This window comes from Mixophyes fleayi, chromosome 1 (genome assembly GCF_038048845.1).
Source record: "Mixophyes fleayi isolate aMixFle1 chromosome 1, aMixFle1.hap1, whole genome shotgun sequence".
Classification (NCBI taxonomy): Eukaryota; Metazoa; Chordata; class Amphibia; order Anura; family Limnodynastidae; genus Mixophyes; species Mixophyes fleayi.
Genome location: NC_134402.1, coordinates 405205613 through 405231044, shown reverse-complemented (window position 1 = coordinate 405231044; position 25432 = coordinate 405205613). Strand labels below are relative to the sequence as shown.

The 25432-nt window shown below is 43.0% G+C and overlaps 1 long non-coding RNA gene across 2 annotated transcripts in view; it reads left to right on the top strand.

Moving 5' to 3' along the window:
• The window catches only part of LOC142109263 (uncharacterized), a 29113-nt gene extending 14095 nt beyond the window's left edge, over nucleotides 1-15018 (top strand). The window contains exons 1-3 of one of the 2 annotated variants that reach the window (XR_012680321.1): nucleotides 11439-11921; nucleotides 12601-12751; nucleotides 14855-15018. This is a non-coding gene — a long non-coding RNA (uncharacterized LOC142109263). Of the gene's footprint in view, nucleotides 1-11438; nucleotides 11922-12600; nucleotides 12752-14854 lie in introns of those variants that run through there. The other variant, XR_012680319.1, reaches the window with a different exon arrangement.
• Nucleotides 15019-25432: the final 10414 nt, after the last annotated feature.

The following is a 25432-nucleotide window of genomic DNA, read 5'->3' as shown; positions in this document are numbered from 1 at the left end:
CATTATAGACTGTACAATATTATGAAAAATGGACAAAGCCAGTTTAGGGTCACTCTGTCTATGACACCCTACCCTTAAGGATAAATTGCCCTAACAGCAGCCTTTCAAGATGGTATGTGATATGGAAATGCCACAAGTCCCTTTCCTCTTTGGGGGTAGATTGCACCCTACACTTACATAGAAAGTTTTAAAAAGATGTTATCGGCATCATCTTCAGCTTAATCCTCACCCTCATCAGTGTGTACTTCATCATCACAGACTATCAATTCATCGCCGCTTGAATCCGCCATTAGAGAACAGTCAGTGCTTGGATGTCTTGGATGGTGAAGGCCTTCCTCGTGGAAGATGTAGTTCATTTTTATAAACATCATTTTCTCCACATTTTTGGGAAGTAACCTTCTACGGCGATCACTGACTAAGTTTCCTGCTGTGCTGAACACTCGTTCAGAGTACACACTGGAGGGTGGGCAGCTTAGGTATTGCAAAGCAAGTTTGTACATGGGTTTCCAAATGGCCTGCTTTTCTTCCCAGTAAGGAAAGGGACTGTCTGACATTTCCATATCAACTACCTCTTGAAAGTAATCCTCCACCATCCTTTGCATGTTTATACTCATATTGGATGGAGTTATGGGCAAAGTGACACACTTTTTTGCAAAAAAATCTTTCAAACCAGCCGAGATGTTAAATTGTTCTGGTCTGCCCCCTGTGTCTTCCCTGCTTCTTTTTTGGAAATTTAATTTTTTACGAGCAACAGCTTGAGAAAGTGAAGGAGGACACGTCGTCAAGCCGAGGCCCAGTTCAGCGGCCAACTTGCTGAGCAATAGCTCCTTGCAAAAGTTCACATCTCGCTCATTTACAAGTAAAGACTCAATGTAGGTTTTAAACCTTGGATCAAGCACAGTGGCCAAAACGTACTGATCCGAGTTCAAGATCTTAATAACTCGAGGATCATTGTGAAGCGAATTAAGTACTTGATCGACAAGGCCAACATACTTTGCTGAATTGCTTGCTTTCAGCTCCTCCTTCATTTTCTCAAGCTGCTTTTCCAATAGTCTAATTAAAGGAATGACTTGGCTCAAACTAGCAGAGTCTGCACTCACCTCACATGTCACAACTTCAAATGGTTTCAGCACCTTGCACAGCACTGAAAGGATTCCCCACTGTGCAAGAGTGAAATACATCCCCCCTCCTTTCCCAATGTCATGGCTTGTGCAATATGCTTGGATGGCTTTGCGCTGTTCCTCCATCCTCTGAAGCATGTACAGGGTGGAATTCCACCGAGTTACCACCTCTTGCTTAAGTTGGTGGCAGGGCAAGTTAAACTGCTCTTGGAGCTGCTGTAATCTCCTACATGCTGTGGCTGAATGCATGACATGGCCTGAAATTTTACGGGCCACCGAAAGCATCTCCTGCACCTCACGGTTTTTTCGTAGGAAGCTCTGCACCACCAAGTTGATGGTGTGAGCAAAACAGGGAATATGTTGGAAATCACCCAGCTGTAATGCTCGCACTATATTGTTGGCGTTATCTGAAATGACATACCCTGGGGAGAGTCCGAGTGGTATAAGCCATGCATCAATCACATCTCTCAGTTTGCGTAACAAATTGTCAGCCGTATGCCTGTTAGTGAAGCCGGTGATACAAAGAGTGGCCTGCCTGTGACAAATGTTACGTAGTGGTGTACATGCTGCTGTTCCTGCTGGTGAAGGTGAATGACCAACCCAGTGGGCTGTCACAGTCATATAGTCTTTGGTTTGGCCACTTCCACTTGTCCACATATCTGTGGTTAAGTGAACAGTGGGCAGAATGGCATTTTTCAGCGCAATCTCTACATTTTTACACACTTTTTGGTATAGTTGTGGAATAGCTTTACGGGAGAAATGGTGTCGCGATGGAATTCTGTAACGCGGACACAAAACCTCAATTAACTGTGAAAAACCAGCTGCGTTTATTGTGGAGATTGGACGCAGATCTAACACTAACATTGCAGCCATGGCGTCTGTGATTCGCTTGGCGACTGGGTGACTGCTGTCATATTTGCTTCCCCTCGCAAATGATTGTTTCACAGTTAATTGCTGAAATGTAGGACTGCTCATTTTATTAACCTGCCTCTGGGATGACGATTCACCCCCAGCAGCAGCAACAGCAGCAGCAGGACTAACGCTTTCTTCAGAGGAATCAATAATAGTGCCGGAGTCATCCAGCCTTAAGTGGGATGCCGGGCTAACTCCGAGCGCTACTGAGGATATTGATGAGGATGGTGTGGTGGGTGTATTTTGTAGCCGTCGGTATGTCGGTGAGCGGAGGGTCTTAGCTGATGAGGGAGTGCTTGTATTCTTTTGGGAAGAACTTTCAGCTTTTCCCAACACTTTGCCATGAACCCTCGTTAAATGGCGTAACATAGACGAGGTTCCAAGATAGTTAAGGTCCCTCCCTCGACTGACTGTGGCTTGACATACACTACAAATTGCTATACAATTGTTGTCTGGATTTGGGTAGAAATAATTCCACACATAAGAAGTGGATTTTTTTGTTTTATGCCCAGGCATGACAATGGCCTTTTTCTTGTCACGTGCCAGAACTGCTGCCACTGGTGCAGGACTTACACAAACAACCTCATCCTCATCAACATCCTCATTAGCGCCCTCGCCGCCTACACAAATCTCCCCCTCATCCTCTTCTAATTCCAAAGTGGCATCCTCAATTTGGGTATCACCGGCTACACTCGGGCTATTAAGGCACACATCAGCAGAATGCTCACGATTAGACATCCCACTGTTGGATGGACTCTCCACAGGGATTGTTGTCATTTGTGAATCAGAGCAAATATTCTCCTGTAATGCCTCACTGTTATCTTGCAGCTCGGCTTTGACGCGTAACAGTAGTTGTGCACCAATTGTAGGCTGGGTAACTTTTTGGGATCTGCCACTAATAGCCAAAGGTGAAGGCCTCATTCTCTCTTTGCCACTGCGTGTGTAGAATGGCATGCTTGCAATTTTTTTTTATCGTCACTTAACTTTTGCTCAGTTACACTTCTTTTTCGCTTCAATACAGTAATTTTTTTTTGGGTTTTTGTTTTTTGCACTAATTTGAAAACACTCTGTTGTTTGACATCACCTTGGCCAGATGACGTACTGGGAACACTAACATCAGGACAGGTGACAGAACCTGGTTGCTCATTCAGATCATATGTGGACTGCTTTGAATCCATTCTGAGCGCAAACCACTGGGGAGTGCTAAAAATTATTTGGTAGATACTGCTGACAGATATGACTTTTGACAGCCAGAAATATTAATGCACAATTAGGGAGGACACCCCAAAAGCACTGAGGAGTGCTAAAAATTATTTAGTAGATACTGCTGACAGTTATGACTTTTGACAGCCAGAAATATTTATGCACAATTATAGGGGACACCCCAAAAGCGCACGGGAGTGCCAAATATTAAGAAAAGATAATAATAATCCTCTATCCTCCTCTCTGCACTAGCGATTTTGGTTAGAGCAATTGCAAGAACAATATTGTATTCTCTGTCCCTGCTCTAATTAGCCTATGACTACACCCTGCTCTCTCCCTCTGTCAAATGGCGATGGATTGCTGTGGAGGCATGTATTTATAAAGTTGAAGTATCGCGAGAACCGAGCCCCGAGATCCGACGACGTCACGATGACGTTCAGCCTCGATTTGGATTCGGAACGGGCGGGAGAGTACCGAGCTGCTCAGCTCGGTACTCGGATACCCAAAGTTCGGGTGGGTTCGGTTCTCGGAGAACCGGACCCGCCCATCTCTACTATAAAGTGGCAGTTTTCCATCACAGCTGACGTTTCGCACATTATAGGGGCTGTATATTGTACTCATATTGCCCTGGACCCATCGGGTGGGAATGCTTTGTTTTATTTGAATCTGAAGCATTTCTACTAGATAAATGTGCAGGCTATATGTGATGCCTCTTTCCAAATTCGAGACCTGGTTGCTAGATGGCTGAGGAATACTCATGACTCCTTTGTCTTCCGGGAATCGTGGACATGACGCAGATTGCAACTGAGGCAAGGGGGTGTAAGGCCAATTGGTGATGTGTGGCTATTAGGTACTGTTTAATATTTCTTCATTATTTAACAATAACCTTTTGTTGTTCTAAAGACCTTGCTATACACTGTATTCAGAAATAGTAGGTCTAACACCTTTGCAAAATATTAACTCTCTTTGCAATATGGTGCATGTTAAAAGGCAAGTGGTGGAGTTTAGTTTATTATTTTGTAGCACGCAAATACTTGATAACTGTATTTTTTCTCTGAAATTTAAAGTTAATCTACGACATGCCTTACTCCAACTAGAAATCTGTCCCTACATTTTAAAATTACCCGCCCCCTTCAATGCATCATGGTTTTGGGGCAAATATACTAAAATGTTTTCCTTTGATTGCCTTAATGAATCTGGACTCTATACTCAAATGCAAAGTAGTGTACCATTAAAATAGCATCCGTCTTGTCACCCGTAATAGGAGACTATGTGTACCTTTTCCGCCCTTGGCTCCTCAATCCTCTTTTGAACTTACACAGAGAGAAGGAAGTGGGGTACAACTCACTGCATAAGGCCACCATAACGTTTGTGGAGGGGGCTTTTTCCCTTTTAAAGGCGAGATTTAGGTGCCTCGACTCGTCTGATGGCGGTTTTATGTATACACCGAGGCGCATGTTCCAACTTCTATATAACCTACAACTTTTCTCAAACAACAGTGTGTCGGAAGTACTGTCACAGAGAAATCTGTTCATTCTTATCAAAACAATTTCTTCATAGTTATTATCCAGTGATTCCGTCTTCAATTACACAGATAATTGGGAGCATATTGAGAATGCTGAAGTAATTTACAACTAATAGCTTTTTAAGATTACAGTGTGTCGGAGACATCGATACAAGAAATGTGTTCATTACTATCAAAATCTTGCTAGAGATGCTAGGATCAGTGTATTAGAGATACCAACATAAATAAATGGGTCAGTCAAGGTTTACTGCTATTCCGGCTATCCGCATTCATCATTTAAAATATAAATAAGAACCCTCAATTTGTGGATTACTATCTGTTTGCAACTGGTGAATTATTTACAAGGACAGCATATCTGCAGTACAGAGATCATACCTGCGGTAACTATATTAAAAACTGTATGGCATATATTTAATGATAGTTTGAAGTATTTTTTCATATATACTGTTGACGAGATCACCAGGTTGATAGAATTTATTGATTACCATATCGTACATATCAAACAGATTATTTCTATATTTTTAAGTGGTTACTAACAACAATCATATTACATGTTTATTGGCTGTGATTATAATTAGATGTACAAGGAAGTAATTAGTATATGTTTGAACAACTATTTTTTGTATTAATTGTTACTATTTCTCTTCTTTCTTTGTGTTTGCACACTAATATGCGAGGTTCACATTTATCTATAGCTGAATACCCACAGTCCTTAATGAGAGCATTATAGCGCCTAGGATATCAATATTGCATCTGTGCATTTTCTATGGTCTAGCATCTCAGTTTTTTCCTGAGTTTGTGATATAATTTATATGTGATGTGTGTTGGGTTGACTGTTAACTAAGCATTTGAAATCGCAAAGTGATCTTGGCAGAAAATAATCATTAATCTAGAACACCATGCATGGTCTGATTGTACACTGGGATGACTAGGTTGCAGGAAAAGTGCCAATAATTTTTTATACCTATTGCAATTGCTAAGTATAACTAGATTAAAAAGATAAGAATAAGCCAGGTGTTGTTTTTTTCAGTTATATAAAGTCAAAAATTGTCAGTAATGTAATCAATGTGTTGTTCTTTACTATGTTCCTGTGGGGGATAGAGGTTACAAAAGGAGCGTGCTTGCTCCAGTGTCAATTCTGCCCACCTCTTGCACCATCTGTTCATCTATACATGCCAATGCCATGGTCTCCAGGGGACTGAGGTCTAATTCGCCTGGGGGACCACCGCCTGTCGCCTGAGCATGCCTGCAGGGGCCCCTCAACTTGTCCTTTAGGCCACACTTAAAGTTTTTTCACCTGTGTGAAATGTTTAAAGATAACATTGTTATAATCTATGCAATCCTAAACGATTAGTAGAGAATACTTGTGGAGAGACATATATATCTATATAACTGTCTTGAGCCTAGAGGTGAAGACAAATAGAAAGCTAGCCAGCACTAACACTTATTTTTACTACTTTCACCCAAGGTGGAAAATGTATATGCAGATTTATAAATTTAATAAAGACATAGCTCATTTATGGCTTTTAACAATGATTTTAAGTAGAGATGGGCGGGCTCGGTTCCCCAAGAACCGAACCCACCCGAACTTTGGGTATCCGAGTACCGAGCCGAGCAGGCTCGGTACGCTCCCGCCCGCTCGGAATCCAAATCGAGGCCGATCGTCATCGTGACGTCGTCGGACCTCTGTTCTCGCGATAATTGAAGATTATAAATACACGCCTCCACAGCAATCCATCGCCATTTGACAGAGGGAGAGAGCAGGGTGTAGTCACAGGCTGATTAGAGCAGGGACAGAGAATATAATATTCTGATTCCAATTGTGCTAACAAAAATCGCTAGAGAAGAGAGGAGGATAGAGGCGTTTTTTGTTTTTTTTCAATATTTGGCACTCAAAGTGCTTTTTGGGTGTCCCTCATTATTTTGTCAAAATATTTCTGGCTGTCAAAATTACTATCTGTCAGCAATATCTACCAAATAATTTTTAGCACTCCCCAGTGCTTTTGGGGTGTCCCCCCATAATTGTGCATAAATATATCTGGCTGCCAAAATTACTATCTGTCAGCAGTATCTACCAAATAATTTTTAGCACTCCCCAGTGCTTTTGGGGTGTCCCCCATAATTGTGCATAAATATTTCTGGCTGTCAAAATTACTATCTGTCAGCAGTATCTACCAAATATTTTTTAGCACTCCCCAGTGCTTTTGGGGTGTCCCCCCATAATTGTGCATAAATATTTCTGGCTGTCAAGTCATATTTGTCAGCAGTATCTAAAAAAAATTGTAGCACTACAAGTGCATTGGGCTCATAATGGATTCTAAGCAGTCCACATATGAGCAAAATCAGCAACCAGGTTCTGTCACCAGTCCTGATGGTAGTGTTCCCAGTACGTCATCTGGGAAAGGCGATGTCAAACTACACAGTCTTTTGAAATCAGTCAAAAAAACACACACCAAATTTTTTTTTACCGTGTTGAAGTGAAAAAGAAGTCTAACTGAGCAAAAGTTAGTGCCGATGAAAAAAAAAATTGCCAACATGCCATTCTACACACGCAGTGGCAAAGAGAGAATGAGGCCTTCACCTTTGTCTATTAGTGGCAGATCAAAAAATATTACAGAGCCTACAAGTGGTGCACAAGTACTGTTACGCGTGAAAGCCGAGCTGCAAGAAAACAGTAAGGCATTAGAGGATAATGTATGCTCTGAATCAGAAATGACACCAATCCCTGGGAAGAGTCCATCCACCAGTGGTATGTCTAATCGTGAGCATTCTGTTAGTGACAGTGTACCCATAAAGAAGCTTCCTTTCAGCAGTTCTGCTGATGTGTGCCTTAACAGCCCGAGTGTAGTCAGTGATACACCAATTGAGGATGCCACTTTTGAATTAGAAGAAGATGAGGGGGAGATTTGTGTAGGCGACGAGGGCACTAATAATGATGTTGATGATTATGATGCAGACAGATACCAAATTGCCTTTCTCAATTTCTATTTATATTCTAGACTCTATAACGGGGAAGGGGGGCATAGATAGCCACCAAACTACCGTGGTCCATTTATTTTTACTTTCTAATTTCACAGTCTATGCAGGCTGCTTTTTTTCTATTCAACTACAAGTGGAGGGTGTAATATACACCCAAAGATGATGGCTGCATTGCCAATAGGCAAAGATGAAGAAGACAACCAGGGGGTAAATGTATCAAAGTGCGATTTTGCAACTCCAGCGATTTTCTCAGGAGTTGAAACTCGCCGATGTATGAAGCTGAGTTTTCATACAAAATCGCCAGAGTTCTGCTTCTGTCAAAATCGCTACTTGCAAAATCGCCAGAGATCAAACTCACCACTGTTTGCCAGGAGAGTTTGCTTCTAAACACGCCAGATACAACACGATGCTTGATAGCAGCGTGTTGTATCAACACATCACTGTTACACTGCCCTGGCAGTGTTAAAAAGTTAAAGAATAGATAAAAGTTTCTTAAAAAAAAAAGCGTGAGGTCCTCCCACTATTCATGCTTAACCCTAGTGCTGCCTGACTAGTGCTGGTCCCGTGAAAATCGGGGAAAAATGTTGCGTGGGGTCCCCCCGATTTTCACTTTACCAGCACTAGGCAAACCAACAAGGGTTGGCGGCACTATAGCAGGGGGACGCGCGGCAGGGGTCCCCCTGCTATAATGACTAACCAACCCTAGACTGTTCAGCGCTGGGCTGGATTCCCTAGGGAGTGGGGTCCGCCAAAAAAAATGAGCGCCCCCCCCCCCCTAGAAAGAACCAGCCCAGTGCTGATAGCACTAGGGCTCTTTCTACTACCCTGGGCTGTGGGTAGTAGGTTAATACGGCGGTAAATAGTGAAAAAAACAAACGCACCAATTTTTTTGGTGGAACTACAAGTCCCAGCCAGCCAGGTTGCCCTAAAAACTGTGGCCATGCTGTTGCTTGTATAACTACAAGCACCAGCATACCCACGGCAGCCAGGGCATGTTGGCACTTGGAGAACCACAAGTGCCAACATGCCCTGACATCCCTGGCTTGCTGGGACCTGTAGTTCCACAAACAAAAAAGTTAAATAAATAATAACACCCTCATAAACACCACATATATTTATTAAAAATAAAAAATCCACAATAAATACACTACCCACCCTCTTTTTTACCACATCTATTTAATAAAAAAAAAAAAATACTTACCAATGCTGTCTTCTTCTTACCAAGGTCCTGGCTTGCCCCAGTCCCTTAATATTTATACTTCCATCTTGACGGCTTGCCCCAGTCCCATCCATTTTATACCTCTATAAACGATTCTTGAGAAACTGGAACACTTCGCCCACAAGGGGCCCATATTTGTAATTTCCCGAATCTTTGTGCTTGATTGCAGAAAAAAAAAAAGTTCTTGAGCCGCCGCAAACACCTCCACCTCCACTAGCGTGGGAAAATCCCATAATACTGTACTTTGCTCTTACGCAAACAACGTAAGATCATTGCGAAACGGACCTCCTACTAGGTAGGAGGTGTTTGCCTAGTGCTGGTAAAGTGAAAATCAGGGGAACCCCACGCAAAATTTTTCCCCGATTTTCACGGGACCAGCACTAGTCAGGCAGCACTAGGGTTAAGCATGAATAGTGGGGGGACCTCACGCTTTTTTTTTTCAACTTTTATCTGTTCTTTAACATTTTAACAGCTGCCGGAGCTCTGGAAGCTGTATGACAGGGCCAGTGTAACAGTGATGTGTTGACAACTCACTGTTACAACACAGGAGAGTTTGCCAAACACAGGAGAGTTAGCTAAACTCGGGAGTGTTTACATTGCTCAAAATCGCCAGAGATGACCAGCGATTTTGAACATGAGTGTCAAAATCGCAGCTTGATACATTTTCAGGTTTTTTTAAAAAAAACTCGCGGGTAAACACCCGCGATTTGCCGCGATTTAAACACGCTGGCAAACTCGCACTTTGATACATTTACCCCCAGGTTTGTGTGGAGAATTAAGGACGGCCTACCAGGGATTAAACTGTTTTCTTCCTAATTTATTAGCTGTAGAATTACCTTACTTATCCAAGAAACAGGTGGAGCACTAAATTAGGTTATTTTATGCACAAAAACATTGATTTTTAAACAAAATTGCAAAACAAAACCAAAACACGCAAGGTTTGTTTTCCAAAACCAAAACACGACGGTAATCCAAAACAAAACCAAAACACGGAGGTCAGTGACCATCTCTAATTTTAAGTCACTTTAAAGCTAACCTGACCTGTACTGAGGATGCAAAAGACAAGATATGAATTACTAGACCACACTTAATATATTACTGGTACTTTACCTCAAACACCGTTCGATGAATCGGAGCCACGGCATTGACCTGCATGGTAATATTTTCCTATATCCGACCTTTGGCTGCAACGGAGAGCTGCCTGGTGGTAGAGTGCAACCTCTCCACCACCAGCTTAGACTAACACCTCCACCTCTCATGGTGTAAAATTTCTCTGCCTCCGCTTCTAATTTGCAGCGGAGGAGCCAGAATCCTGACTTGGGCCGGCTTGTTTATCTTATATAAAAAAAATCTTTGATCTTTTTGTTTTTCTGTCCAGTTATGCATTCGGACACTCCTGCACCAATTGGGATGAAACCAACGCAAGGTGGTCCAGTTGGATCCTTGGCAGGTTTTAGGGGTGTTAGGGTCCCTGTCAGACCTGCTGTTGGTGTGTGCTGGGCTGAACTTTGACCCGAGGAACATGTTCTGAGCCTTTCACTGCATGTATTTGGATGAAAAATTCACAGACTGGTAACATTGGATTCCATAAGTCATACTAGGGGGATGAGGTCCTGGTCGGACCGCCGGTTAATGTATACTTGGCTGAACTTTGACCTTGGGAGCCAGTTCTGGGCCTTTCAATGGATGCATTAGGTTGATATTTCATATAAAATCAAAAACGACACTGGACAGCCACCTTGTTGTGCTGTCCCCACTGTTCCTCCACGAAGCGGGGCAAGTCGCCTGACAGATCCGGCCAGGGGTGTCCTGTTGTTTGGCAACAGCCACGGAGCGTTCCCGGTCGTCTCCACACTGTCGGGCGCATGCGCTCTGCCCTGTCCCGTTGTGGGACGCTCTCCTGTTCTGGCGGTCAGCGTGTCTGACCGCCCCTGCTTTTAGCCAATGAACCTACAGCAGCCTCTATTTAAATCCTACTCTGGCACCATTAGGGTGCCAGAGTATCAGTTCCCCTGTTCTCCAGCTGTTGCTATTTTTCCTGCACTTATTTGGCTGTGACCCGGCTTTCTCGGACTCCTCTACTGGTTCGTGCCTTCTACCTCCGTTGTTGACTCCGGCTTGCTGACTATTCACCTGGATTTCTTGTGACCCTTGACCTCGGCCTGTCTGACTCCTCTGTGGATTACACTTCTGTATTGTATTATCAATACTCTGGTAGCTGTCTTGGTGGAACGCGACCTGTGTACCTCTTGCAGCCAAGCCCAAACCTCCTTGCTGGGGTCCCTGGTGAACCAGGGGTACGTTAGACTCCGCACCTCTTAATTCAGTGGCGCTAACAGTTGATGTTTTGAGCATCCTAGTCAAGCGGCTCTCCGAGCCTGACACATGGGTGCTCAGCTGCTTATTATTTTTAAAAGGTTGACAGTTACATCCAACTCATTGATAACTTAATAACTTGAAGTTTTAAACCCAGGCAACGCTGGGTACTTCAACTAGTGTTCTATAAAGAGGTGCAAAAAGAGAGTCAGGAGTTGTAATGCTTAAATGCCATGTAAACTGGCTCACCTAGGGCCTTGTACTCACCAAGAACAATGAAATCTTTGCACCAAGGTGGAGGGTGGCTGTATTTTTATTTTTTTGTATTTTGGTGTGAATAGAAGCAAAAAGTCAGTCATTATTAACAAAACTTAAATGCCCTGTAAAGTGTCTCACATAGGGACTTGTACTTACCAATGATTTTGAATACAATCTTCTGTTTATGTTCTGTTATGTTATAAATCCAAATTTTTATTTCATAAGATGCGATTAGAACTCACGAAATGGCAGGGCTCACTGATTGTCTTTCAGACTCTTATATAGGGCGTGCTGGTGTGTTCTCCTGCAATTGCGTGTGTATGACTGGATAGGCTTTGTCTCGTCCCTAATTGCCTGAAAACGGTTGTCACTTGTGGATAATTGACAGGTGAGTCAGCCATCTTACATATGGCATTTAAGTGATCCGCGAGTGACATGCCTACACCCATACGTGCACGGAGACCCAATGAGTGCACAGCATGTTGAAAAGTCTCATTCACTTGCAAACATTTGGATAACTACATTCTCACATGCTGAACTGCGGGTACTGACAAACTATAGATCATTGCTTTGGACCCGCAGCTCAGTATGCTACAAATCAACAGAAGGATAATACCTACAGAGCAGTGCTCAGGCCTCTGTTGCTCCAGTTCCACCGCAGAGACACAGTAGTATAACTCCAGAGGCACTGAAGTGGCCTACGGAAGAGGCAGCCAGAGCTCCTGCAGGAGCCCAGGGGTGAAATTGCTAGTAGTAAGTTCTCTATTAATAGCACTGTTTTAAAATAAAATAAAATGTATTGCCCATTATAAAGCTATATGGTTTATAACCTTCATTGGACAAAGTGCAAGGCCTTCTACGTAATAATCATGTCTCTGATTAAGAATGTGATTAATCTGAACCTCCCAGGTCAAGTCAATATGTAAGTGGTGCAGAGGTGTGTGTATTTGGCAAATGATGGTTTATATGTGTCATGTTATTTCTCACATTGCAACTGACACTTTATAGATGTGTGAGACAGAGATAAGCTTTGAAAATAAACTATTGTGTCATATTTATTCCAACAGAAAACCTGTGCCTACACCATCACAGCCGCCTAAGGCAGCAGCAGCATCTGGAGGCGACGGACGAGACCCAGGGAGAGGCGTCCCATTCCCCTTCTTTTTGCCTTATCAATTGAGGAGTCAGAGGAGGAGCCACAGGTGTTTGTGGAAGAAAGTAAGTATCTTGATGTTATAATGTAGTTTCATTTTCAACATTTTCTTTGGCAGCATAAAAATGTAGTCTTCAGAAAGCTTTTCTTTACCAAATATGATTTTCCCTAAACCTAGTCAAAACTTGCCATACCACAGGTGTCTGAGAGCATGGGTTTACTGAGTGCTTGTTGCCAAGCAAATATCCCCCTAACCTATATATATATCTACATGTGCCTCCAAATAGTAGGGGTCCACTGGCTACTACTGTGTTCAGCATCACATGAACCTTTGCAGGGAATTTCATTTAATTATTATTTTTATTATTATTATTATTGTCTTTTATTTATAAGACGCTACAAAGGGTCCACAGCTCTGTACATGAAATACACAAATATGATCCATAACACATAACATGATACATGAAAAACAAGATACAAACACCAGCCATACAGAATGAACAAAAAATACAGGTAACATGGTAATGCAGATCAAATTATTTGTGGGACAGTAAGTGAGAGTGATGGTAGTAATCAGCGGGAAGTAGGCCTAAGTTTAAGAAAATAGGGCTAAGGAAGCAGGCCAAGTGATACAGAGGGTGATAGAATATTAGAAGGAAAACACAAGGAAAGAGGGCTCTGCTGGTTAGAGCTTACATCCTTAAGGAAAGGGGGAGACACTAATAAGTTGCTACCGATTCGGGGAGTGAGTTAGAAAGTCGGGACAAGGGAGTTATGAGGAAAAGTAATAGACTTGAATAAAGAAATGAGTCTTAAGTGCATGCTTGAAACCATTGATAGAAGAGGCTAACCTGATGGAGCATGAGAGATCGTTCCACAGCTAGGGAGTAGCCCAAAGTCCTTGTGGGAAGAGGTGATCAGTGAAGTAGTGAGGCGGCGATCATTGGCAAAGCGGAGGGGGCTGCAAGGAGTAAAGGTAGAGATGAGGTTGGATATGTAGCGGGGAGAGAAAAATTAGGCGGGCAGCAGCATTGAGAATAGACTTAAGAGGGGTCAGGTGAGAGTCAGGAAGACCAGAGAGAAGGAGATTACAGTAGTCAAGGCAAGAGATTACAAGAAAGTGAACAAGAGTTTTGGTGGCTTCCGTGGTGAGAAATGGCCATATCTTGGATATATTCCCGGAGGTGGAAGTAGCAGGATTTGAGAGGGACAGAATGTGAGGTTTGAAGGAGAGGGAGGAGTCGAGGATGACCTCAAAGCATCGGACTTGAGGGACAGAAAGGAGGGTAGTGTTATTAACAGAACTAGAGGGAGGTGGGAGAGCACTGGAAGGGGAAAGACGATTAGTTCAATCTTGGAAATATTGGGCCTGGTTCATTGAGGAAAGTAAGGCAAAACATTGATTAAGTTTTCTCCTGGACAAAACCATGCAAGGGGGGTACAAATTAGTTCATTGTTTTGCACATAAGTTAAATACTGGCTGTTTTTTCATTACATTAATTGATAGCTTTATTTCTACACTGAAATTTAAAGTTGATCTAGGACATGCCCTATCCAACTATAAATTTGTCCCCACATTTTACATTTACCTCCTCCTCCAATGCAACATGGTTTTGACAAGGTGCAAAGTTACTAATTTTTTTTGCTTTACTTTCCGTAATGAATCAGAATTGAGTTTATGAAAGCGCTGGGACATCCAAGATGAGATGTGCGAGAGACAGCAGGAGACACGAGATATAAAGGAAGGGGAGAGGTCAGATAGATTTGGGTATCATCAGCATAGAGCTGGTACTGGAGGCCAAAGGACGGATGAGGGCACCAAGAGAAGAGTCACAAAGGAAGAAAAGCAGGGGAACTTGGGAAACTCCGACAGGTAAGGGAAGAGGGGGAAGGGGTGTGGGTGTAGATTTTTTGATTTTGCAAAAGGAGGGAGTTGTTAACAGTATCGAAGGCAGCAGAGAGTTTAAGAAGGATAAGAAGGGAAAAGTGTCTTTTGGATTTAGCGAAGAGAAGGTCATTACCTTAGTGAGGGCAGTTTCTGTACTACTTCGAACTCTGCTGAGCTTTGAGATGTGTGAACATAGTACAACCATACAACAAAGATATGTTTTATCAATGTACTAAGAGTGTCAATATTTTAAAAAATATATTTTTCTTTTTTTTTCCAGCTGACGAAGAGATCCTCACACTCCAAGCAACCTCCTAGCACCCCAGCCCAAGTTGACATTGCCCCAGTCCCATATTTTATTTAAAAAAGAAAAAAAATAGAAAAATTGATAGCATTAGTAGAAAAGCATTATTTTCAAATTAATTTTTTTTAAAGTTTCAATTTTGGTTATGTTTATTATTTTAAAAAAGTTAAAAAAAATGTTTAAATTAGCTGTGTGTTTTACTTTTTTAAATATAAAATATGTAGTCTTGTACATTAGTATCATAATGAAGGGATATTTTGAACATAACCTATTATTTGAAACATATTTGGAACTTTTGAATAGGTATTAACTACAACACTTTTGCAAACAAAATGAAGAGTATGATGAGGGTAGCAGGGATAATAAATATATTAACTTATCGACTGTTAATGTGATGAAGAAGGTACAGTTTGTGTGAGTGTTATTTGTTTCTGGTAGCAGCACTATGCTTTGCCAGCTGGACCTGGTGGCACTATAGCAGGGGAACCCACAGAGTGGGGTCCTCTAGCCATAATTGGAACCAACTCCAGGTTAATCAGCATGGGTCCGGATTCCCAAGGGAGATATGGGTTCAACAAAAACAAAAAGGCTTTACCCCCTAGGGGTACCCAGCTCTGTGCTGTACGCACTAGAGTACTTCCCACATCCCTGGGCAGTGGTTTGGGGATAATATTAGTTGTATATGGAAGAAAAGCATTTTTCACAGGTGCACTACATGTCACAGCATGGGTAGACTGCCATTAAGTGTAGGGACATGCTGGTGCTTGTAGTGTTATAAGAACCAGCATAGCCATGGCTGCCAAGCCATGCTGGCATTTGTGGAACCACAAGGGCCAGCATGCCCTGGGACCCAGTGAATCCTGTAGTGCACTGTGAAGATACGTGGTTCCCAAATTACTCGGACACGGTATTACGGAAAAATTGAAGGATGATTTATTCTGCAGAACAGGATTAAATACAGCACGGTCCCATAACGATAGCAGGTCCAACAAATGAGGAAATCAGTTCAAATAAATACAGTGAGATATGTTCCACAGCGCATCACTGACAGAGCATTACCTCTTGGCCAAAAGTTAGTTACACTCGTCCTGGTCCCATGGTAGCCTCTTTTGTCAACCCCTAATCCCACCTTGGGATCTGCCTGTCCAGGGGAGTTGCAAAACGTCTCGATTGGTGGGCTGCTTACACTATCTAGCCCCCTCCCCTACCTCCTCATGTGTCTTCCCTCAGATGACCCCCTGCTAGGTCCGGCTCCTGGCTGCCTGTAGAGCTCACTAGTGGACAATAGGGAGCAAACAGAAATAACAATGATAACTAAATTCACTTAACTCCTGAGTGTTCCCTGTGGAGGAGGAATTTAACCCTTGAAGTACTTTTCCAAGGAGATGATATAGTTACATCACTGATACTTCCTGTAACAGCATGGCTAAAAAGTGCAGTTACAATGCAAGGGGTGCAAATTAGTTTGCATATTAATTAAATATTGGCTGTTTTTTTCTTGGAGCACACAAATACTTGATAGCTTTTATTTTTACACTGAAATTTAAAGTTGATCTAGGACATGCCCTACCCTAACTATAAATATGCCATCACATTTTATATTTACATTCCCCTCCAATGCAACATGGTTTTACCAAGGTGCAAAGCTACTCCTTTTTTTGCTTTCCTTAATGAATCAGGCCCATAGCGTTTTCTACTGCACAGGAAATGGGGAGGTGGGAAAGTGGAAAGATAAGAATACAGTTGAAAGGGTTGTCAGGAGGTACGTGGTTGGTGGGAAGATGTTGATCAAGAATACTGGTCATTTCTGGACCCACACATGCAGCATTTTGAAGCCAGTTTGGAAGCTGGGAATGGGAATCCTGAAAGGATTGGGTCAGCGAGAGGTTTGGAGCAGGGGATAGGTGATTGCTGTGAACAAAGAGCAAAATAAGGGTGGAAGAGTATTTGGAGTTGAGGGTTATAACCCGGTATGAGGAGTCTTGAGTGTGTGTTCAGAGGTGTTTATATATGTTTATGGTATAGTAATTTAGAATATAAATACTGAGTGTATATATATATATATATATATATATATATATATATATATATATATATATATATAATTAGTTCATTTTATACAGTTAATCTTATTTTTTGGTACACATATTCATCAGACTCATAATGCAATTGGAAGACAAATTCCTCAATGTAACCTACCCTCTCTAATTGTTAAAAGGCTCATGTAATATAAATTTACGAGAAAATCGGACAGAATTCTTACTAATTAAAAATATATTACTAATACATAGCTTGCACACAATGGGTCTGATGTTGGGTTGGACGCATATCGGGCTTATTTCACACTAAAAAAAGCTGTTGGAGGCATCTCAAGATGCTTCCAGCTCTTCCACCAGTAGCATATGTGCCAATTTTACTTCAGGCATGCATACACCCTCATATGCATACACACAGTCATGTCATAAGCAAAAGAACATTTTGTTAACATTTGCTTTGATAGCAAAAGGAACATTTGCTATTAAGCTTGATATAAAACAGCTAATATAATATTCCTTCTTGCATATGGAAGAAAGCAGCAAAAAATATTTTTTTACAATATGTCCACGAAATTCTAGTTTATATACATGATCAATGTAGAAAGCACCCACCTATCAGTGTCAGATGTGAATTCTCAATCAGCCGATCAGAAACGGCTAGCTAGTGCCGGTGACTGTCATCATCTTCAGAGCAGTGCTCGAAGTGGGGCGGTATGTGCCAGCATGACATACCAGCACTTCTTTGCCCCACTGACTTTGAACTCCTCCATGCCCTGCAAGCAGGTCATTTGCTTGCAGGACATATGACTACAAAATTACAAATGGCAGCTAGCTGGTGTTCCAGGATGGTGTCTTATGCAGAGGGGGGATGGAGCTTTTTCCTGTATCCTAGGCAGATCAGGAGTTTGATTTGATATGTCTTCAGTGGTCGGCCTGGCGCAGCTCCAAAAGTATAGCTTTGTGGATCAAACAACCATCAAAGCTGTTACTCTGATCAGGGGCAAACACAGGAATTTTCCCCTCTCTGTCCCCCCTCATCACACCTCTTTTCTGCCTCATCACACATCTGTCCCTCTCTTTACGCAATACTTTACTTACCTTCCCAAACCAGCCCCAAAATTAGATAAATAAAAACTCCATCTTATATATAATAATATCCTTTCCCCCAACTAGTTACATTGTTAAATAATTAACCCCAATTTAATACAGAGTCCACATTTTATTATTAGTCCCTAAAATATATAAACACTTATTACATTATACCATCCCCATGCATTCATATTAAAACCGCCACCTCCCCCACACACTACATTAATATCCCACATACACACGCATTACATTAAGACCATCCCCATACACATTATATTAGTACTATTCACCATACATATTACATTAGTATCATCCCCTGCACACACACATTACATTAATAGCACTACCCCTACACATATATTAAAAACTAACCACTTACATGACCATTGCTGTGCATGATCAATATGCTGAGCAAGAAGAGAAGAGTAGACTGGTCTATGTTGAGGGGAGGAGGAGGGGGTAAAATAAAGTAAGCAAAAGGGAGGGGAAATGAAGGAGCAAACGGAGAAGAGCTGAGGAGCCAATCGGATCATTGGGAGGAAGAGCAAATCAGCTCCCTGCCCTGCCCCAAGCATTCTGCCCTATTCTGACAGTCAGGGAGCTTAGCCACTTCTGGCCTGGCACTGTAAATGTACTTGACCAGTATGCACAGGGTCTCATGCTCCTCTCTCCTCTTACAGATTGGGTCCATAAATCAATTGGGTGTTGCAGGGCCGTTTTGACTCATGGACCAAGATGTAGTTCCCACTCAGCACCCTTGGTTGATATGCCTGCATCTTTCTTTCTCTTTACCTTATTAAATTGAATATCACACATTACACTAGGCTGTGTTATCAAGTGAGGATTTCTTCAAAGTGTGATTTTTTAAAAGTGTATTGACAAATTTAGATAGCATAGTAAGAGTTACACAAGAGTTGAAAAACAGGGGAACATTCTACCTGGAAACACTGGTACATGAGGACAACATTCAACAATCATCTGTGAGCTGTGATATCCTCCACAGGGCTGTCTTTCCCATTGGGCACGATGGGCAGGTGCCCGGGGGCCCAGGGGGAAAGGGGGCCCTGGCAGGTCGGCTGCTGTAAAAAAGCCTGTAAAGAAAAAAGAAAAAAGAAACTTACCTTTTGCGGTCACCTGACTGTTCAGGTCAGGTGACGATCCGGCTCACTCCCTGGTCCTCTCTTCCGTGATGCGCTCGCAGTGAATGTCGGGCGTGATGACGTCATCACGCCAGACATTCACTGCGAGCACAGCATGGAGGAGCACAGCGAAGAGGATTCAACTTATCGTGATTGAAAGGTACGTTTTTTTTTTTTTTTAACTTATATATTTATATATAGGGTGCACTGCTATGCCCGGGGACCCATACTGTTGTTAAGGTGGCCCTGATCCTCCACCTCATGCACCTGCATTGTACACTATCTGCTCAACTGTTTCACAATAATTCTTATTGCTGCAGTTTTATTATGACTTGTTGATTTCGTTTCTGCTATTGCTTGTATTCCCACCTTCAAACTACATCTGCTTCTCCACTTACGCTGAACCTTTAGCTGCCACCCCAGCTCCCCCCTGCCTGTTATGGTTCTGTTCAAAACCAATTCCTTGATTACAGCCATGGAGCCAGACACATGATATAAACGTTTAAACTGTTTATTGCAGAAAAGGTATAGTCCATGGAAGGCAAAATAAACAGTAAATAGTTCAGGCTAAATGAAACAACAGATTTCCAGATCTTGGCAAGCAACAGGTAAATAATAATGAAATGTAGTAAATAACTTAGCTGAAACCAGTTAGCAGTAGTAGCCAGAAACATGCATGTAATCCAGGGATAAAGACACATGAGCAGGCTAGGAACTTCAATGACCAGCAAAGGATTCTGGAAAAGGCAGGCATATATAGGCCACAGACAGGTGCGAATGATTAACTAGCAGTGCTACTTAACCCCTGATAGCAGGGAAATACAGAAGTGGAAGCTGCTCAAATCAATTTATAGGCCATAACAGGTGCTTGAAAGGGTGGGGTTATCCTACAAGGAACATACACACAACATTTTTACCCCCAGCACACTGCTATAGCCAGCAACAGATCTGCCATTTCTACTGTAGATAAAAATGCAAAAGTCTTTGTTGCACACATTTGCAAATGTATGTTTAAGCCATCTGCCACGCCAAGGCGCTTTTGCTAATAGGATGGTCCTACTCTAAACAATGAGAGTCCCATATATTTGGGCCATACATATGTGTTTTTAAATTGAGAGCCAACTTACCAAAGAGGTACCCCAGAAGCCTCCAAACAGCAATTCAGTGCCAGTACCCCCTCTCAGCTACTGACACCAACATGCCTCTCAGACAAATACAGAAGTGGAAGCTGCTCAAATCAATTTATAGGCCATAACAGGTGCTTGAAAGGGTGGGGTTATCCTACAAGGAACATACACACAACATTTTTTCCCCCAGCACACTGCTATAGCCAGCAACAGAAGGCTGATCAGCAGCACTTCTGGAGGATCACAGGTACTGCAGGGTAATATGCACACAGGGAAACAAGGCGAATTATAAGACAGGGTAAAATGCACACAAAGATACAAGGCAGATCATAACACTACCCAGTGATCATATACAACCACCACTATGTCTAATGTTATGTAATCCCTCTCCACTCCTGCCTAATGTCACTGTCTAAGCTAACAGTTTTTACTCGTCTAACTACTTCCAATTCCCTTGCTGATCGTTTTACATCTTTTTTCCTCTTTGCTCTCCTACTACCTCTGCAGTCTCTCACTTTACTTACCTATCCTGTCCCCCCCATTTCCTAACCTAACTTGTAACCTCTCACAGTCCTTTCTTTCTGTCTTACTTTCAATTGTCTAGTCCACGCTTATCTCCAGCATTATTATATTTTGTTCCTCTCTCTCTCTCTCACTTCTGTCCCCTTCCTCTATCCCTGTTTTCCTTGTCCAACCTTCCTATTTTCTCCCACCTCCTTCCTCACCCCTCTCCCTTTCCATCTCCCTCCCTATCCTTATGCTCTCTTCTCTCTTCTGCTTCTTTGCCCCTGATCTGACTCACTGCTCCTCCACAATCTTTCCCACTCTCCTGTTGCCCTCTCACACTCTTTTCCTCTTGTCCCCTTTGCTGTTCTTCTCTCTGCTTCCTTCTGTTTCTATCTATCCCCTCCCTCTTCCTCGCCCCTGGAAATCTATTCCCTTGCATCACTCCTTCCATCTCCTGCCCTTCCCTCTCCTGTTCATACCCCCCTGATAAGCCCCATCTGCACTCCCCCACCTCTTGCTCCTCTTCCCCCTGTCCCCTGCCCACTGATGGGACCCTCCTAGTTCTGTTTCTAGTACTATTCAAACCCTCTCTCCCTTTCATGCCCCTCACTCAATATCACACATTCTGTTGCAGTCCAGCAACACCAACATCCTCAGACACATCTTTCCTCTTCCCTTCCTCTATCCTGTGGTCTCTGGAATGCCATGTTAATCTGTAAGAAACTGACCTCTATCCATGATTTCTTTATCTCTAGATCTTTCAGTCTGGTTGCCATCCCGGAAACCTGGTTATCCCCTGAGTACACTACCATACCTGCTGCTCTTTCTTTTGAGGACTTGGCCTCCCACACACCCAGACCTGGGGATGGCAACATGGTGGCATTGGCATACTTTTCTCCCCCTGCTGCTCTTTCCAGGTTCTTCTCCTGAACCCTCCCTCTCTTTCTCCTCCTTTGAGGTACACTCTATCCGCCTCTTCCAACCAGCCCACCTCCCTGTTGCTGCTATCTACATTCCTCCTGTTCCTGTCTTTCAATTCCCTGATCACTTTGCTCCCTCACTTTCTCTCTGACCTTTCCTCCCTCATCTTGGGGGACTTTAATATTCCTATAGTCAATCCCTTAAACCCTGCTGCTTCTAAACTTCTCTCCCTCTCCTCCTCCTTCCTTGGTCTCTCTCAATGGACCTCCTCTCCCACACACCGCAGTGGCCACTCTCTTGATCTGGTCTTCTCGCATCTTGGTACTGTCTACGAACTCATTAATTCAACTTTTCCTCTCTCTAACCACCATCTCCTCTCTTTTAGCATCTCTCCACCCCTCTCACTTTTCCCATTGCCTAAGGTTACTCTCACCAGGCGTAATCTTTACACCATTGATCCTGCTACGTTCTCCTCCACCCTGGTCTCTCACCACTCTTTCTTGCCTCGATGAGGCTGTCTCCTTCTATAATCACAGCCTTAACACGCACTTGACTGTTGCCCCGGCTGTCACCATCAAGCTTCGTCGGTCCCTGCCAAAACTGTGGCACTCAAAACTTACCCACTATCTTCAAAATTGCTCCCGCAGTGCAGAACGGCTCTGGAGAAAGTCACGCACTCATGCCGACTTCCTCCACTTCAATTTCATACTTGCCTCTTCTGCCCTATCACTCCTATCACACCCTATTTCCTCCCAATCCTCCAACCCTGTCATCTTTTTGCCTTAAACTCCCTCCTCTCCCCTCCCCCACTCCCCTCATCGCTACCTGTTATCGACTTTGCTACCCACTTCACTCACTTCACCTTCAAAATTGTGTCAATACATTATGACATCACCTCGCAGCAGTCCCTTCTTGCCCCAACCTCTTCCCCCTCCCTACCCACTTAGTCCTCCCTCCCACCCTTCTCTGTGGAAGCTATTGCCAACCCCTTCTCCCCACTTGCTATCCCACCCTATTTGTCTGCTTTCACTCTGATATCTGCAGATGAAGTCTGCACCCTTCTCTCCTCCTCACCCCTCTCCACCTGCCCACAGGACCCCATCTCCTATGCTCCTTCTCTTTTGAGGCCTGCTCCCACCTTGCCCACCTCTTCCCTTACCTGTCGGAGTTCCACAAGATTCCGTTCTTGACCCCCTGTTCTTCTCCCTCTACACCTCTTCCCTTCCTAATTTGGCCTCCAGTACCACCTTTATGCTGATGATACCCAAATCTATCTTTCATCCCCTGACCTCTTCCCTTCCCTTATATCTCGTGTCTCCTACTGTCTCTCAGTCATCTCATCTTGGAAGTTCCAGCACTTTCTAAAACTAATTATTTCTAAAACTGAACTAATCGTCTTTGCACATAACAAGGCTCTCCCCCCTCCTTCTCTATTTCTTTTAATAATAATACCCAATAATAATACTACCCAATATATCCAAGATACGGCCCTTTCTCACCATGGAAGCCACCAAACTCTTGCTTCCTCTATTGTATTCTCTCGCCTTGACTACTGTAACCTCCTTCTCTCTGGACTAACTGACTCACCTGGGCCATCTTAGGTCTATCCTCACTGCTGCTACCCACCTCATTTTTCTCTCCCGTCGCTCTATCTCTGATGTCCCCCTCCATTAGTTCCTACATTGTCGCTACATGGCCTACAGAATTAAATTTAAACTCCTCACTCTCATCTTCAAAACTCTCAATGAACACCCCCCACATCTCCAAACTAATCTCTACCTATATTCCTCGCTGCCCACTCCACTCTGACAAAGACTGCCGCCTCACTATTTCACTGATCACTTCTTCCCACTCCCACTCCAGGACTTTGAAAGGTATCTATAATTTTAATAGAAGCTGTATTAGTGTTGCGGTTCCAGCAAAACTTTGGATAGCCCGTTTTTTCCCAGTGGTATACATTAGGAATTGTAGCTAGGTCTCCAAGGCTGTGTGGCCCAGTTGCAGTTGTGACTCATATTATTAATCTGATCAGTTGTGCTAATAGCTAAAGCTAAAGGAATGTTCCCTAGAACGCACAAAAAATTAATGACTGTCTGGCCTGGCCCAATATATTTGCCTTGCTTGACTTCATGGAGCTATTTCATACCTTCCTAATAAGCGTATGCCAACTTTACTATGCCCTTTCAGCACATCTGACACTCGTGGAGTTCCTAAAACATCTTTTTCCCATACTGGGTGATACCCATGAGAGTTGCACCACTCTCTCTCCTTTTACTTGCCTTGTCACTAGAACCACTGAACAACGTTATGCTCCTTTCTCTAGACGTGAGGTCTTGTAGCAGGTAGGTTGGAACATAAGTCAGGATTGTTTGTCCATAATGTTTTTTTTGTTTTTCAAAGATTTTAACAGCTATATTTAAAATGGCAATTTCATTAATACCCGGCAAGTTTTGTATTTCATTTTAAATATGGCTATCCGATCACCGAAAAGCGTCAATTTAACAAAACCACAGTTTAATACATTTATCCCCGAGGGCAGGACCTTAGATGGTTAGCACCTAAATAAGTACAGAATCCTGTTTGGGGATGGAAGATTCCTGTTTGGGGATGGAAGTTTTGCATGCTCACAAACTAGCCACCCGTATTCATACAGTGGCTTGATTCCCATTAGTAGTGAACTGGAACATAAACCCTTTCTCCCTTTCACCCTTATTTGGAGGGTGAATTGGACTAGAGCCATGCATCCGGTATCAACTCCAAAGGTAAGCATACAATTTTGAACAGGAGTAGCTACCTTGGACCAAGTTCACTTCCGCACATGAACTAATGATTTCACCTGTATATGTGCCCTATTAATACTATTGATCCTCTTGTGTCTTATTTTGTGTCTGAGTTTGTTGATAGTTGCTAAGCCTCTATAAACGCCTGCGTAATAACCAAAACAAGGCCTGTGAGCACTTTATTTCAGAGTTGAGCTTCCATGTTTGGAACATTTGAAACAGGAAAAACTCATCCTGGAATGACTACAGTGACAGGAGAACAGAGAGGTAAGTGCTTGGGGAGGCGGCGGGGGGCTCACAGGGGGGCCTCACAGGGGAATGGAGGCCCCCTCATCCTAGGACAATTTTACTTTTAATTCTATTATTATATTGCATTTCAATCAAAGATTTGCACACATGGGCATAATATTTCTTTCACTGAAGATTTTTTTCTCATGTATTAACATTTTTTAAAGCCTACCAGGGGCAAATGTAGGATTTCCAGAGGGGGGTTCCATACCATGCTGCCAGATTGGGCATGACCAGCATGCAAGGCGCATACATGGGAATGCTGCCAGGGATGGGCTGGGCAGGGGGGCAACGCCCCCCGGGCAGCTCAGAGTGGCCACTGTTCGGGCCGGCCGCCCCCTCCCCCCCCGTGGATGCAATATTACCCCAATATTGCATCCACGGACATGCGATGCGGCCACATTTGCGCACAGGCATCATCAAAACCCACAGCATAATATTTAAACCATTTTGTATTTAATTCTTAAGTATTCTCTAAAGAATACCTTATTCTTCAGAGGGGATGTGGTTACTCATTAATTACAAAAGAAATTCTAACACCTGACCAGGAGTTCAGACTTATTTATCATCAAAGCAAATATAGGGCAAGTCAAGCATACTACTGGCAATCCATACTCAGCACCTTTTGACTCAATGTAAATCTGTATAATATTATCACATCTCAGGT